Source organism: Dermacentor andersoni, chromosome 3 (assembly GCF_023375885.2).
Source record: "Dermacentor andersoni chromosome 3, qqDerAnde1_hic_scaffold, whole genome shotgun sequence".
NCBI lineage: Eukaryota > Metazoa > Arthropoda > Arachnida > Ixodida > Ixodidae > Dermacentor > Dermacentor andersoni.
The window spans coordinates 102,757,720-102,771,518 of NC_092816.1; the positions used below are offsets into that span (position 1 = coordinate 102,757,720).

The following is a 13,799-nucleotide window of genomic DNA, read 5'->3' on the forward strand; positions in this document are numbered from 1 at the left end:
TGTTATGCCACGCGCGATATTGGCCCTGCGAGATTTGTTGGAATAAAGAATAATGAACAGCAATTACACTGAGGGGCAATGTGCATTCAAGCATTTGGTGTGGCTGACGCCCGGAACTTCCGCGGCTCTCGCGCTTCGCTGCAAGAAAAAAACAATAAAATGTCCTTCTACTCTGTGAGGAAGGATGACCAGCGAAGCTGTGAATGTGGGCCCCTTACTGGCGAACTTCACCTCCGCCGTGGGTCGGCCCGGTATTGCACAATCTTAGGGATTGACCAACGTATGCGGAGTGCTTAACGCCAGCTTCACCTCCACCGCGGCTCGACCCGGCTTTGCACTATCTTCGGGATCGGGCCAAGTATGGTAAGTGCTTAACGCCTGCTTCATCTCCGCTGCTGGTCGGCCCGGCATTGCACTATCTTCAGGATCGGCCCACGCATGGGGAATGCTTCAAGCCTGCTTCACCTCCGCCGCAGATTGGCCCGGTATTCACTATCTCCGGGTTGGGCCCGCGTATGGCGAGGGCTTCACGCCTGCTTCACCTCCGCCGCGTATCGCCCCGTCATTTCACTATCGCAGCAGGGTGTGAGGCCGGGCTAGTTGGTATTCCATGCTGATGCGACCAGCGCAAGAGTGCACATGGGACAATAGTAAGGAGTTTGGCAGGCATTCCCAGATCATGAACAGCAGGTTGCCATTATCCCTGAAGAGGAAAGTGTATAACAGCTGTGACTTACCAGTACTCACCTATGGTGCAGAATCCTGGAGGCTTGCGAAAAGGGTTCTACTTAAATTGAGGACGACGCAACGAGCTATGGAAAGAAGAATGATGGGTGTAACGTTAAGGGATAAGAAAAGAGCAGATTGGGTGGGGGAACAAACGCGAGTTAATGACATCTTAGTTGAAATCAAGAAAAAGAAATGGGCATGGGCAGGACATGTAATGAGGAGGGAAGATAACCGACGGTCATTAAGGGTTACGGATTAGATTCCAAGGGAAGGGAAGCCTAGAAGGGGGTGGCAGAAAGTTAGGTGGGCGGATGAGATTAAGAAGTTTGCAGGGACAACATGGCCACAATTAGTACAGGACCGGGGTAACCGAAGTATGGGACAGGCCTTTGCCTTGCAGTGGGCGTAACCAGGCTGCTGCTGCTGCTGCTGCTGCTGCTGCTGCTACTGCTGATGATGATGATGATGATGGCGACAAGGACAAGCGCCGATTTCCAACTGCATTGCACTATCTTCGGGATCGGCCCACGTATAAAGAGTGCTTAACGCCTGCTTCAACTCCACCGTGGGTCGGCCCGGCATCGCACTATGTTTGGGATCGGCCCAAGTATGGAGAATGCTTAACGCCTGCTTCACCTCCCCCGCGGGTCGGCCCGGTATTGCACTATCTTCGGGAGTGACCCACGTGTGAAAAATACTTGGTCTATGTCCACGGAGACTAGACCCGCCAGAACCTAGCCATAACAGCTTCGCTGTGAAAATGACCCTGCAATGTGGACACACCGTGAACGCTACGCTCAATCGCTTCAGAGGCGAAGCAAAGGCAGCGTTCCGCCTTTCACTGCTCGCGTGATAGTTGTGGGCAACAACGTTACCTGATGATCTGCTGTGTGTATAATCTGGTCTGAACAATTAAACCTCGCGCTTTTCGTTGTCTCACATTTCACGAGGCAATCTCGTCGGTCTCAGCTGTGGCACCACCGTGGCACGGCGTTTGCAACACAACTGGGGGCACAGGCCATGGCAGCGGAGAAGACTCCTCGTAGCTGCCAGGGCTCTGTGGCTTTTTTGCCAGTGACGGCAGTCGCATTACGCACTGCGTTGTGTCAATATGTCACACCTGCGTATGATGAGAACTAAGCAGGTTATGCAAAAACGTTTAAAACCTACTTGGTGAGAACATCGTCTCAGCAGTTCAAGCGCAACGCTAGACCATGCTATGGCTGTCAACTCGTCCTTCGGGCAAAATTTTAAAAAAATCTTTGACGATTCCGCTGTGCGAAGAAACTTTTGCCAATCATGACTTGTCACGTACATGCGTACTTTCTTTTTCGCGTGTTTTTACAGCGAAGCTCTGTACGTATAGCTACCCTCCAACGGGGATCGATCTCCGTCGTCTACGCGTCGCGTCGACGGGGGAGACATAGAGAAAGGGGGAGACGCGGAGCGCCTTTGGGAGAACTGACGCGTGGCACATCGGCTCCGTCAATTTTTGACTGAAGCCACGGTCATTCGACCAGACCCCACCAATTTTGTATCCCCGGGATCCAGCAAATCACCCGGGCCACGGAGACGTCTCATTCCTCAAAGTGGGTCAATATTTCAAAAAATTAGAGCGAATTTTCCGTTTCGCCTTATGGCACCGATCTAAGCCTAGCGGCTGAGCCGGCGCCCGGGAGCAGGAAAGCCACCGCTCCTTTCAAGATGTCCGCTTCTTCATCTCAACGTGGCTACGACCCCGAGGAAATGGCATGGTCGGCTGATTCGCATGCCGGGGACCAAAATTCGGCACCAGTGGAGCCCATCCGCAATGAAAATTTGTTCCGTTTCGTGGAGAGCCACTCCCAACGACGAAAGGCCAAGATAACGGCAGCCACCACCCGAGCTGCTCCCAGTAAGCAGCAATCTAAGCAACAAGCTCCTGCCACGCGGAAGGAAAAGGGGCAAGCCAAACTAGCATGAAGGCCGGAGCCTCTTCAGTAATTCTATCCGGACGAAATTGTAGTTGTCGTAAAGCCCCGGACCACATTGGCCCTCGGAACGACTTTCCAACCTGGTGAGCTTGACCTCTCCTTGCGCACTTACCTCGGCGCGCAATTGGCTGCAGACCTTAGCTTTTTGTCTCCCGAGAGCAGAATCTTATTGTCGCAAGTACCAAGAACGCCTACGTGCCCGACCGCCTTCTGGGGACTTCGTCATCATTTCTGCGCAAGGGGATGTGTCCCTCCACGGCCATCCTAAACAATACGATGAGGAAGTCAGCTATGGCATCGTCACCATAGCTAAACATCAGACAGCTGAAACCTCGAAGGATAGCATTCAATAAAGGCATGGTAATATACTTTATATTCACAAGTTTGGGACATCTAACAAGGCCCGACTCGTCTTCAACGGGAAAGTCAAGCCACGGATTCTCCACTAAAATTCTTAAGTCAATACTGTCCAGCCCTACCTCCGGACCATTCCGGCCAGCGGCGTATGTGGCACCGTGGAACACAGGGTGGACATATTCCCCAACCCAACCCAAGATCGTTGTGGCCTCTGTGGATAATAGGGGCGCCATTTGTGGAGGGGGTGCGAGACCCTCACGAGTGTAACGCGAAATGTGCAGTTTGTGATGGTGGCCATGCCATGAACTCAAAGCACTGTGTGGCGAAGTACTGCACGGACGCCAAGATGACGGCCACTAAGGGCGGGAAAAACAACCCAGCAAGGAAGCCTTGCTGTCACCCATGTCATGTCACCCGGCCCACGTCACTGGCGATGGCGGTGACTCACTGCGCCGCAGTGACGTCACCTCGACACAACCGCCACCCAGCGGGCGCACCGACAAGTGAGGAGCAGTAACACCACCGCCCCCACGCGGTGGCCAAGGGAACCTGAGCCGCTCCCAGCAGCAACTACCCAAGACGCAAGGCATGGACGACGTTTGCGCAAGCATTGTCAAAATGGCAAAAAGGGGAGTGGCATGAGTAGGGTTGACTCCTCCCCCTCTCCTTGCCCCTGCCGTTCCCGCTGAATGGCTGACGCTGAGCTCCGCCACCTAGTGGCAACTCTCCAGGCACAAAACGAGATCCTTCTAGCCAAAATTGAAGCCCTTGAAAAGAAATCTACTCCCGCTCCCCAGCCCCTTCCGCACGCGGAAGCCATGGAGAGCGCGGTGGTGGTGCCGGAGACTGTAATCCTCCATTGACGCCCTTGAGACCCGCCTCGAAACCCAATTTACCACCATGGCTAACGCATTGGCGGCGAAAATCACGGCCCAGATTACTCATCAATTTAATACTTAGGTTAACGCTCAAGTAGCGGAGGCCCTGCCCAACATGCTCGCCCGCGCTTCGCGCAAGGGTAGCCTGAAAGATGCATCTTGCGGCCCAGGCAAACTTTCCCGTCGCATGATCACCCTCGATGACGATGAGGACAGTAGCTCCCTCTCTGACACTGATGTACAGGCCAAGGGAGCTGGCTCTGGAGCTACAACCTTCTCAATTGTGATTCCCAAGACTGAGAATGGCACGTCCCCCCTGTGTAGGCGATCCCACAAATTCAAATTGGCTCCCCCCACCCTAATAACGCAATGTAACTGTCGGGGAATCCAGTCCCGGGCTAAGCGGGCTCATCTCCGACTGTACCTTTGAACCTTTGAGAAAATGCCCGCCGTTGTGGCCCTTCAGGATCCAGGAAGGGGTGCCACCTTAACAATTTATACGACGTTCCAAAGGGACCCCTTGTCTTGCTTTGGCGTCCTTAAGAACTATACTACCAACATGGTTGCCCTCAACCTCCAACTTGAATACTTATATGTAATGGTGACTATCCTCCCCATCCGCAAATCAGATCCACCGTTACAAATCCATAACGTATACTGCACACCAAAACTAGCGAATGTTTTATTTTCGGACCTCTTTAGCCGCGCTCTAAGAGTTGCGGGTAGGGACCCCCTCCTGATTGTGGGCGACGTCAACGCCTCCAGTCGGGTTTGGGGGTACCATCGTGAAGACAAGCGGGGGCGCAAGCTGGTGGAACTTGCATCAACGCTGGGCTTCACTCCTCAAACTGACCCAGTCCACGTAACTCTGATAGGCAATTCTGTGACACAAGATACGGTCCAGATTGGACCTTTACCCGCAACATTCAGTATGCCGAGTGGATCAACACCGAGGAAACTGCCGGTAGCGACCACTGCACCTTGAATACAACAATCTGGACCAAACTATTGGCAAAGCCCATATCAGAGGCCCGGCTCCCAGGCTGGTGCAAATTTAGGCTAAATTATAACATCGCAACATCAGTACTCGAGCAAGGCTACGACACGTGGTCTGAAGAATTGGTTAGCAGGCTTCGCTCCACCGAAACCAAAGTTCATCTCTAAGAGGCGGTCTAGGACGTGGTCAATCACCTCATTCACCTCTGGGAAGCACGGCATTTTCTTGTCCGCCGGCGGCGCCGACAAAAGCATAACCGTAAACTTAAAGCGCGAATGGCCGAGCTCACCCAGAAGGCCGCCGAGTGTGCGGCCCAACTTCCTGAAACCAACTGGGGGAATAGATGCAACACGGCAGTGCGCCAAATGTCCGACATGAACGCAAAGGGCAATTCATAGCTTTTAGGGCAACGCAACTCAGTTGGCGTACACGTTAAGGGACCAATACTTGTGCACCACACAGGACGCCCGAGGATCGGCTTATTCCAATGCAGGTTCGGAGAACGTTGAGCTGGATCGACTGTTCCAGCATCTTCGATGTGCGGAAGGCCCTGGCTAAAAGGAAGCGTGACGCTGCGCCGGGTTGTGACAAAATTGTCAAAATATTAGCAAACCTTCCCGACCCACCATGTGAATCACTGTTAGCTTACATCAATTCAGTTTAGTCGGTGGAAGTGCCACTCCCATTAGAGTGGAAGGCCGCCCTTGTCAAATTTATCTCAAAAATTGGCAAAGCCGTGAACACGGACAACCTCCGCCCCATTTCTCTCACATCGTATGCGGGCAAACTGATGGAGACGATGGTGCGGGATAGGTTGTCTGAGTTCATGGAGAACCAATGTATTTTCGCAGAATCAATGCACGGGTCTCGCCCGCAGAGATTTGCACAGGAGATTCTGCTTCAACCAATCTAGACACCCTAGACGCCGCCGAGTGCCCTCACAACGACAAGGTCGTACTCGCCTTGGAATTGAAGGGGGCATTCGAGAATGTAAGCCATGAGGTAATTGTAACACACCTATCACAGACCGGCTGCGGCTTGAGAGCATTCGAATACATTCGGCAGTTCTTAACCGATAGAGAATCTTACATCCGCATACAGAACAAGGAACATGGCCCTTTCCCCTTAAGAGCTAGAGGTGCACCACAATGTGCAGTGCTGTCTCCTCAATTCAATCGGTCCATTATGCACCTGCCGGCTCAACTGGCTGGTGTCCCCGGTATACAACACACTCTTTATGCCGATGACATAACCATCTGGGCCACGCAGGGGGCACTCGGAGACATTGAGGCGAACCTGCAGCAAACTGTGACCATAGTCGACCGCTATGCCGGCCAGTGCGGCCTTCAGTGCTCACCCGCCAAATGAAAATTCGTGCACATACGCCCCTCGCCAACGTGCACGGCCAAAATTGAACTCTCGCTGGAGACCGATCCGGTCCCTGAGCAATAAGAAGTCCGAGTACTGGGGTTCTTTATTAATCAAAACAGACGGTCAGACACTACATGGGCCAAACTTCGTAAGGTGTAAGACCAGGTGGGCCGCATGGTCCGCCTGGTCTCTAACACACACGGGGGGTTACGGTGCAAGGATGCCTTGAAGCTGGCACATGCATTTGTAACCAGTAGAATCTTATATTCTATTCCATACTACCGCCTGCAGAAGGAAGACCAGGATGCAGTTGAAGTCATCCTGCGCAAAAATATAAAGCGGGCCCTCGACCTATGGTGAACACGTTTCGGGAGCTTCGAGAGGCCCACCTCACAAGTCAGCACACTCGTCTCTCAAAGACGGTGGCGGATCGCCGCTTATTAGCCCGCTTACACATCGAACGCACCAATATCGCGGAAGATCGCGTACAACTGCCATTCGAGTGGAGATGCGATCTCCACGTGCGCACTCTTCTAGGCAACATGACAAATTAAGATGATAACGGCCGGAGCTTGGCGCGGGCGGAAGCCGGGGCACGCCAATATGGATCGAAACGCGGCGTATTCTACGTGGCCACCTCCGCCACACACCATGGGGGATGGTATACGGCCGCTGTCGTCCAGGAGAAGCGAACAGTTAAAAAGCTCACTTTCTGAGCCCGGAACATAACGCATGAGGATGAAGTCACCATTGCATTAGCAGCTTCTCATCCCACATCTCAAACTATCATCTCCGATTCGCGAGGGGCCTATCGGAACGTCGGAAATCGCTGAGTCGCGTTACTAGCCTATCGATTATTGAAACATAGTGACTATCAGGGGAACCGCGCAACCCGTCTTGGCTCCTGTTCACATGGGACTTGAAGGGAATGTTGCAGTAGATGCCGCCGCCCGCGCGCGCTCCTACCGGGCATTCCCACTCAACTCCCACGATCAGGACGACCTCGAATTCAATCTAACGTATTCTTTCCGCGAAATTGTTCAGTATTACCAATCTTACTACAGCCTTTATCCACGCCTCTGCAAAGGCTTAGGTAAAGAGAACTCCGACTTTACAGAAACACTATACTGTGCCCGACAGCTTTCGAACACTGTAATCCTGCTTTTTACGGCAGTTGATCGCACTGTGGGGAGAAGTCCTCGTACATCTACCACGTGGTGTGGGCGTGGCCCTGCAATCCTTTTATACCCCCTATGCCCAACCCAACCCGGGAGGACTGAGAGGCAGCCCTGCTTGACTGCTCTGACCTTCAGACCACAAAGGCCTTGGTCGGACAACCCAAGACCGCGGCCGACGCCAGTTGGTTCTCGTATTAGGGATCCCCACCTATTACATGCAAGGGCCGTCCCCTTAAGGGGCGGGCTCTGCATACCTCCTGTGTACTCTCATTAAGAGACCCAATAAATGTTTTTACAACCACCACCACCGTCGACGCGAAAAAAATTTCGTATCCAGTTTCTCGCGAACGCTCTGTAGTTCTTAATATAACGCAGTTATCTTGGAAAGAACTGCACTGAAATAGGCTGCTAGGATGACTCTATCATTACGCCGAGTGTCATTTACTTGTCATAATCAGTTAGCTCACCGTGAAGTCGTAAACGTTAGAGAATTCCCGTCTGCTGACAATACATGTCCATGTCCACGGAGGGAGTATGGTTGCAGAAAACGGTTGTAACTCCTGCTTTACCAAAACTATCCGGTAAAAAATGAAATGGCAATTAGCCGCCTTGACGACTCTAACACTACTCCGAGTTTCATCTACTTTTCTTAATTACGTAGTTCACAGTGAAGTCGTAAACATTGGGGAATTCCTGTCTGCTGTAAATACATAGGCTACTATGAGATGGAAACGGACAGCCCCACGCTTGTAACCTACAATAAAATTCTAGTCCTTGCACGTTTCATTCAGCTAATTAATTAGGAAGTGCGCTCAATTGCAAATTACAAACAGGCGTGTTTTGTTTCGTGCACTCCTTTCACAGCGCCCCGGTCAACGCATGTGGTCGCTCACGTCGAGGCTCGGTTATGGTGTACAGCAATAGAGCGGTGTGTCGTCCGTACAGAACAACAATCGGAGAACCGCGCACGCTTCTGCGGTGACGCCACCAGCAGGGCGCTGCGATCGACTGGCGTGCCTAGCACGCGAAATTTAAATATGTTGTGCAAAACTTTATGCATTTATAAACTCAAACGATCTCAAAACACAATTAAAATTTTTATAATTTCCAAAAAAAAGCAAATAATACAAACTGTTATGATAGATCAATGATGCCGTCTATGCTTGCACGCTTCCAAGCACAGATCATGCACTGTTCCTGATCCTCAGCTCAGCGTTTCAGTTACACAAGACAAACACTCGTCTGCTCGTTCCGTTCGGTAAACATGCATATGTTTTTGGTATTTCGAAACACACGAGGACAAAAAGACCCGAAGGAACACATGCAATATGCCTGTTGAGTTGCAGGGGATTCCTTTCATTTTGTATCAGCCAGAATAGCGGTCAGCAGGTTTCACTGAAGAAAAAAAAAATGCTGCTCCGTGACGAATGCGGCCGCCATCTTTTGGATACATCGCTCCGTAAAATGACACCGAAGGGCAACAATACAGCCAATGTTCTCAATGTGCCTGATCCGAAACAGCCCGGAGTTGTTCTGATCGTTATGCAGGAACCTCACTGCACACACACGCACAAACGCACGCACACACTCACAGAGTACATTTACAAACCCACGCTTGCCGTGCACATGAAAGATGTGCGAACGCGACAGGAAAAACCACAGCAAGCAATCGGCGAGCTCCACACTTACATACATGACCTGCGCGACAACCATAACTGCTAATTTTGGAGGTCTTGTGTTCCACCATTATTTTTTCTCTTGCCAGCAATAACTCCAGGCTGCAGTGCCAGATGGGGCTCGAGTAGACAGGCGTGCTCCAGCACTCCCGGCCGTCATCGCAGAGAGAGGCACGTTTTCGCCGCATGACGACACACTACGCTATTCCAGTACACCATAGCTCAGTTTACCTGCCACCTGCGTATGTGTGTGTATGGGCGTTGTATGTTGTAATTACGTCATAGTCGCCTAGGTGACCTTACAACATAAATAATAATAATAATAAATATAATAATATAGTACTAATAATAATAATAATAATAATAGTAATATATACATGTACGCGTCGATTGAGGTACAACACACCACAGCTTCGCTTCTCGTCCTTCTTTACAGAGGAGAAAGGCTGATGATTTTTTTCTTTTAGATTCTTCTTAGAGCATTAATTAAACGGTAGTTCACATGATGTGAAGGCACTTTGTGCAAGCACCTGGCGAGATGGGACTCATTCCCACTGGCTACTGCTGCTACGTGTGAAAAGCAGTCCAAAGAGCTTTGTTGCCACTTCAGCGATTGTTAGTGTGTGTACGCGTATCGTGACCTCATTCACGAAAATGTTTCACGCCTTGATTCTTTGTGAGATAATATTCCATGAAATATCGGTTCTGGACGTATTATTGGCGAAGACAGCTGGCCAACGGCAAATTCCACTTATGAACGAAAGGCTCTCTGAATTTGGTCCTTGAAGCTTTCTTGACACATAGCATTGGTCAACGAAAGCAGAAATAAATTCTGTGAGCAGTAATCAGTCAATATACTCTCACCGTACGTCAATGCAAACATTGACCGTTGTCATTGTTGATGGGTCACCGTTCTGACAGGGGGGCGGGGCGGGGGGGGGGGGGAGTTACTGAGTAGTGTATGAAATTAATTGGTTAGATTTCCCATGGATTTGTTAACAAAGTGTGTTGCGGCTTTCCTGATAGCTTCTCGTGGTTCAATTGCGTTGCGAACATAATTGCATTGCAATTGCGTTGTAATTGAGTCAATCTACAATATACCTAAGTGCTTTACGTTCACAGCTAATTCGCATTATTGCCTACAAACTGCTGAAATAATACCTCGCCACACTTTACCGCGCTTGGCTTTGTCATCTTTACTTGTCTCTGTGGTTTTTATCGCGCTAAGTTACTACTTCAGTCAACTTACCGTCAACAAGGCGCTCAACATCGACGAGCCAGTGTAATAATAATCTTCATGTGCAAATAGTTTCGATATTCTAAACAACCATTCTTACGTGCACAGCTCTGACAGGTCTTCGTTAACGCGAGAGTGTTAGAGGCCCCCTCGTCGCAGAAATTCCGGCATCGTCGACCGTCGTGTCGGGAATACTCATTCTGTAGCATGCAAACCCAACCACGCATACATAACCACGCAGGCCCTCCGTGTAGCACAGAGAAGTCACCAAAGTAACTGAATTTCTCCAAGGAACATGGGTCAGAAAAATCGTAAAGTACGACTTACACGCAAGCTGCAGGCATGACAGCGTCGTATCGCAATCTGAATATACGATAAAGCGCTATTCTGTTACGCGGAAACTCAAACAGAAACCCCTTTTAACGCTATAGCGTTTTCCAGCTGCTGTTTGAGGTCTGTCTTAGTAAGAGCGGTGCGGCGCCTTCTGTTCCTTGCACACCATCAAAAAAAAAGATCACAATGCTCCCCTTCGTGCATAGCGTTCGAGTTAAGCCTGTTTCACATGATGCGATTTTCGTCGCACCGGAAGTGCGATTTCCGTCGTTTGCGATGAAAATCGCAGTCGCAGTGCCGACCCCCCGATTTTCGGCTGCGACCAACCGGTTGGTCGCACCGTCGCACCGTCGCACCGATCGCTGCGATTTTCCGTCGAAATTGCGCGGAGAGCTGTCAACTGAGCTATTTCGCCGGTTTGTTTTGGAAAATGGCGTCTCGCACGACAAGTGCAATGCGCGGAGACGTGGATCGTCGAATTCGGTACGTACGCGAAGGGAGAATAAAAAACTTGTACCGCATATTCGATTCTCCCATTTATGTACATTTGTCGACACGCTACGCAGCAAATAAAGTGCATTTTCACGTTTGCTTCGTATGCCTTTGTGAGTTGTCAGTGCTAGGAGGTGTTCGATCCCCAGCAGACGACGAGGTCGTCACAATTTTCTTTTGTTGAGTAGCATGCGAAAATCGCGCTTACGGAGCAGCTTGAATTATTTCAACCTCTGCAAGGGCAAATGACAAGACAGCAAAGTACCCGAAGTTTCAACGTTGCGCTGAACGCGGTACCATTCAGTTGCATTTTCTTGTCGGTTTTCAAGCATGAATTCCCCGATGCATCTTGAAAGCTTATCTTGCCTCTTATTAAATTTGACAGAGCAAAAGTGTAGGCTATCGTAATGAATTTGCTACGATAGCATTAAATCCGTGGCTTGAATAAAATATTACATGCGCGTTAAGTTGCACCTCTTCTCTGGAGAATTTTTTTTTCTTGTACAGAAACCAATAAACATTGACTATGTTGCGGACTTTGTATCCTTACTGCATATGTATGAACACTTGCTCCGCAACGTAATTAACTGTACGGCTAGTAGATTAAGTAACTTGCTTGCTATAGTGGCACAGTGACAACGTACCCTCCTGCACAATCATGTAGAACTCGTGCAACAATGCGAAAACCAGGCAAACAGCCTGTTCTTGTGGGGATAAAGCAGTATAAAACGACACGCTGAAGAAAAGTAAATCAAAAGTGTGCAGTGAAGTCAGCCAGTTCAGCCAGTACAAGCAGTTCTTGCACGTTCACAGCTGATCAAGTGTGCAGAAACATTCATGCCTTACATGTTTCTAGTAAGTTCCTAATAAGTTTGTGATCACATATATTAGTGTGTAAACCCATATAACGATATCCGCTGCGATTACTATCTTTATAAGTAATGAAATACCATGCTACTTGCAAGAACATATATCACCCGAGGATTTTGGAACAAATTTCTGCATTTCAACTATACACAATATGCGGTTTATTCAATAAAGGACCACAAACTGGGCTTCTTTTGCAATGACAAACTTATTCCAAACTTTACTTACATACAGGCAAGAAAAAAAAATTATTGGCAGAAATATTGTTCGTCAACTTGTTCACCTGCCACTGTGGCTATAGCATTCTGCTGCTAACACAAGGCGAGGGGTTGATTTGCCAGCCATGGAAGCCGCATTTCGATGGGAGTCATAGGTAAAAAAAAAGCTCTTGCACTTAGATTTAGTTCATCACCTTTTATTGAACCCTTAAACTTCAAAATACTATTGCATAGGGAATAAACGAGAAGAAAGGGGGTTAACCGAGGGGCCCGATTTTTATTAGTCATATCATGAGAAGCCAACAAACACTGACACGAAGGACAACATAGGGGAAATTACTTGTGTTTAATATATGGAATGAAGAAACGATAAATTAGTGGAGATGAAAGTGGATGAAAAAACAACTTGCCGCAGGTGGGAACCGAACCCACAACCTTCGCATTTGTTGGCTTCTCATGATATTGCATAGGGAGGCATACTTATGCAAAATCTAACACCAATAGAAAGCAAAGGGCAGAATTGTAAAACAGCCATCCTTTGTGATAACTCGATTGTGTAAATATTCATTGCATCAATATGTATTGTTCAACAGCACTGCACAAGTAAGCATGATCAGGTATAGCAAGTACTCTGTCAGGAAGAATAGCAGCTTGGGCTTGTTGGTTTTCCATCCTGCTAGTAACAGCGCAAAATGTAGACAAGGGACGAGACAAGAAGACACCACAAGCGCTGACTTTCAAGTCAAAGTCAGCGCTTGTGGTGTCTTCTTGTCTCGTCCCTTGTCTACATTTTGCGCTGTTACTAGCAGGGGTCTGTCAGGAAGCTGGTTCTACAGATGTATAAATGTCAAGGCATGAATGCTCATACTACATCGCACACATAGCACAAAGAAAACCTTTTTCAAGAGTTGTCCCTTCAGGCAGATATGAGTTGGCCATAAGCAGCAGAAACTTCATTGCAGGACATTGTGTAATACCGCTTATGAAAGAATGAAGAGAGTGAAGAGGCTTTTAACAGCAGTACTGCCTCATGCTACTCTAATAAGAGGAACAATGAGCAAAAAAATTTCTGGTAGAGCACTTAAACAGTAACTTTCTGAAAGACAGAAAATTCCAGGTGAGAGTTGGAGGTACATTTGGCCCACACACACCAACAACACGGGATACTACAAGAAACACTACAGCCTATGGTGTATTGCAGTCTATGGGAAAGCTATCTTCTGTAGAAATCAAGAATGATGCAACAAGCCCTTGACAACACTGCAGACTTTCTTGGCCAGTCTGGCCTCTCGCTTTCTTATAAGCCAGCTCATATTGACGTCGAAAAAAAAAAAGAAAGACTAGAATCAAGAACTACCCCAGATTGCACATTGTGATCCACATAGCTGGACAAATATGCCCGCAAGTCAACATCTACAAATCCTCAGCTAGTGTAAGCCCATGACGGCACTTGGGTGAAACAATTATGCAATACCTGGACGCAACTTCCACAC

General features: G+C 49.0%; 1 protein-coding gene across 2 annotated transcripts in view; it reads right to left on the bottom strand.

Moving 5' to 3' along the window:
- Window positions 1–13,799, bottom strand: part of LOC126540855 (nose resistant to fluoxetine protein 6-like) — a 104,989-nt gene that overhangs the window by 73,874 nt on the left and 17,316 nt on the right. The window lies entirely within an intron of this gene.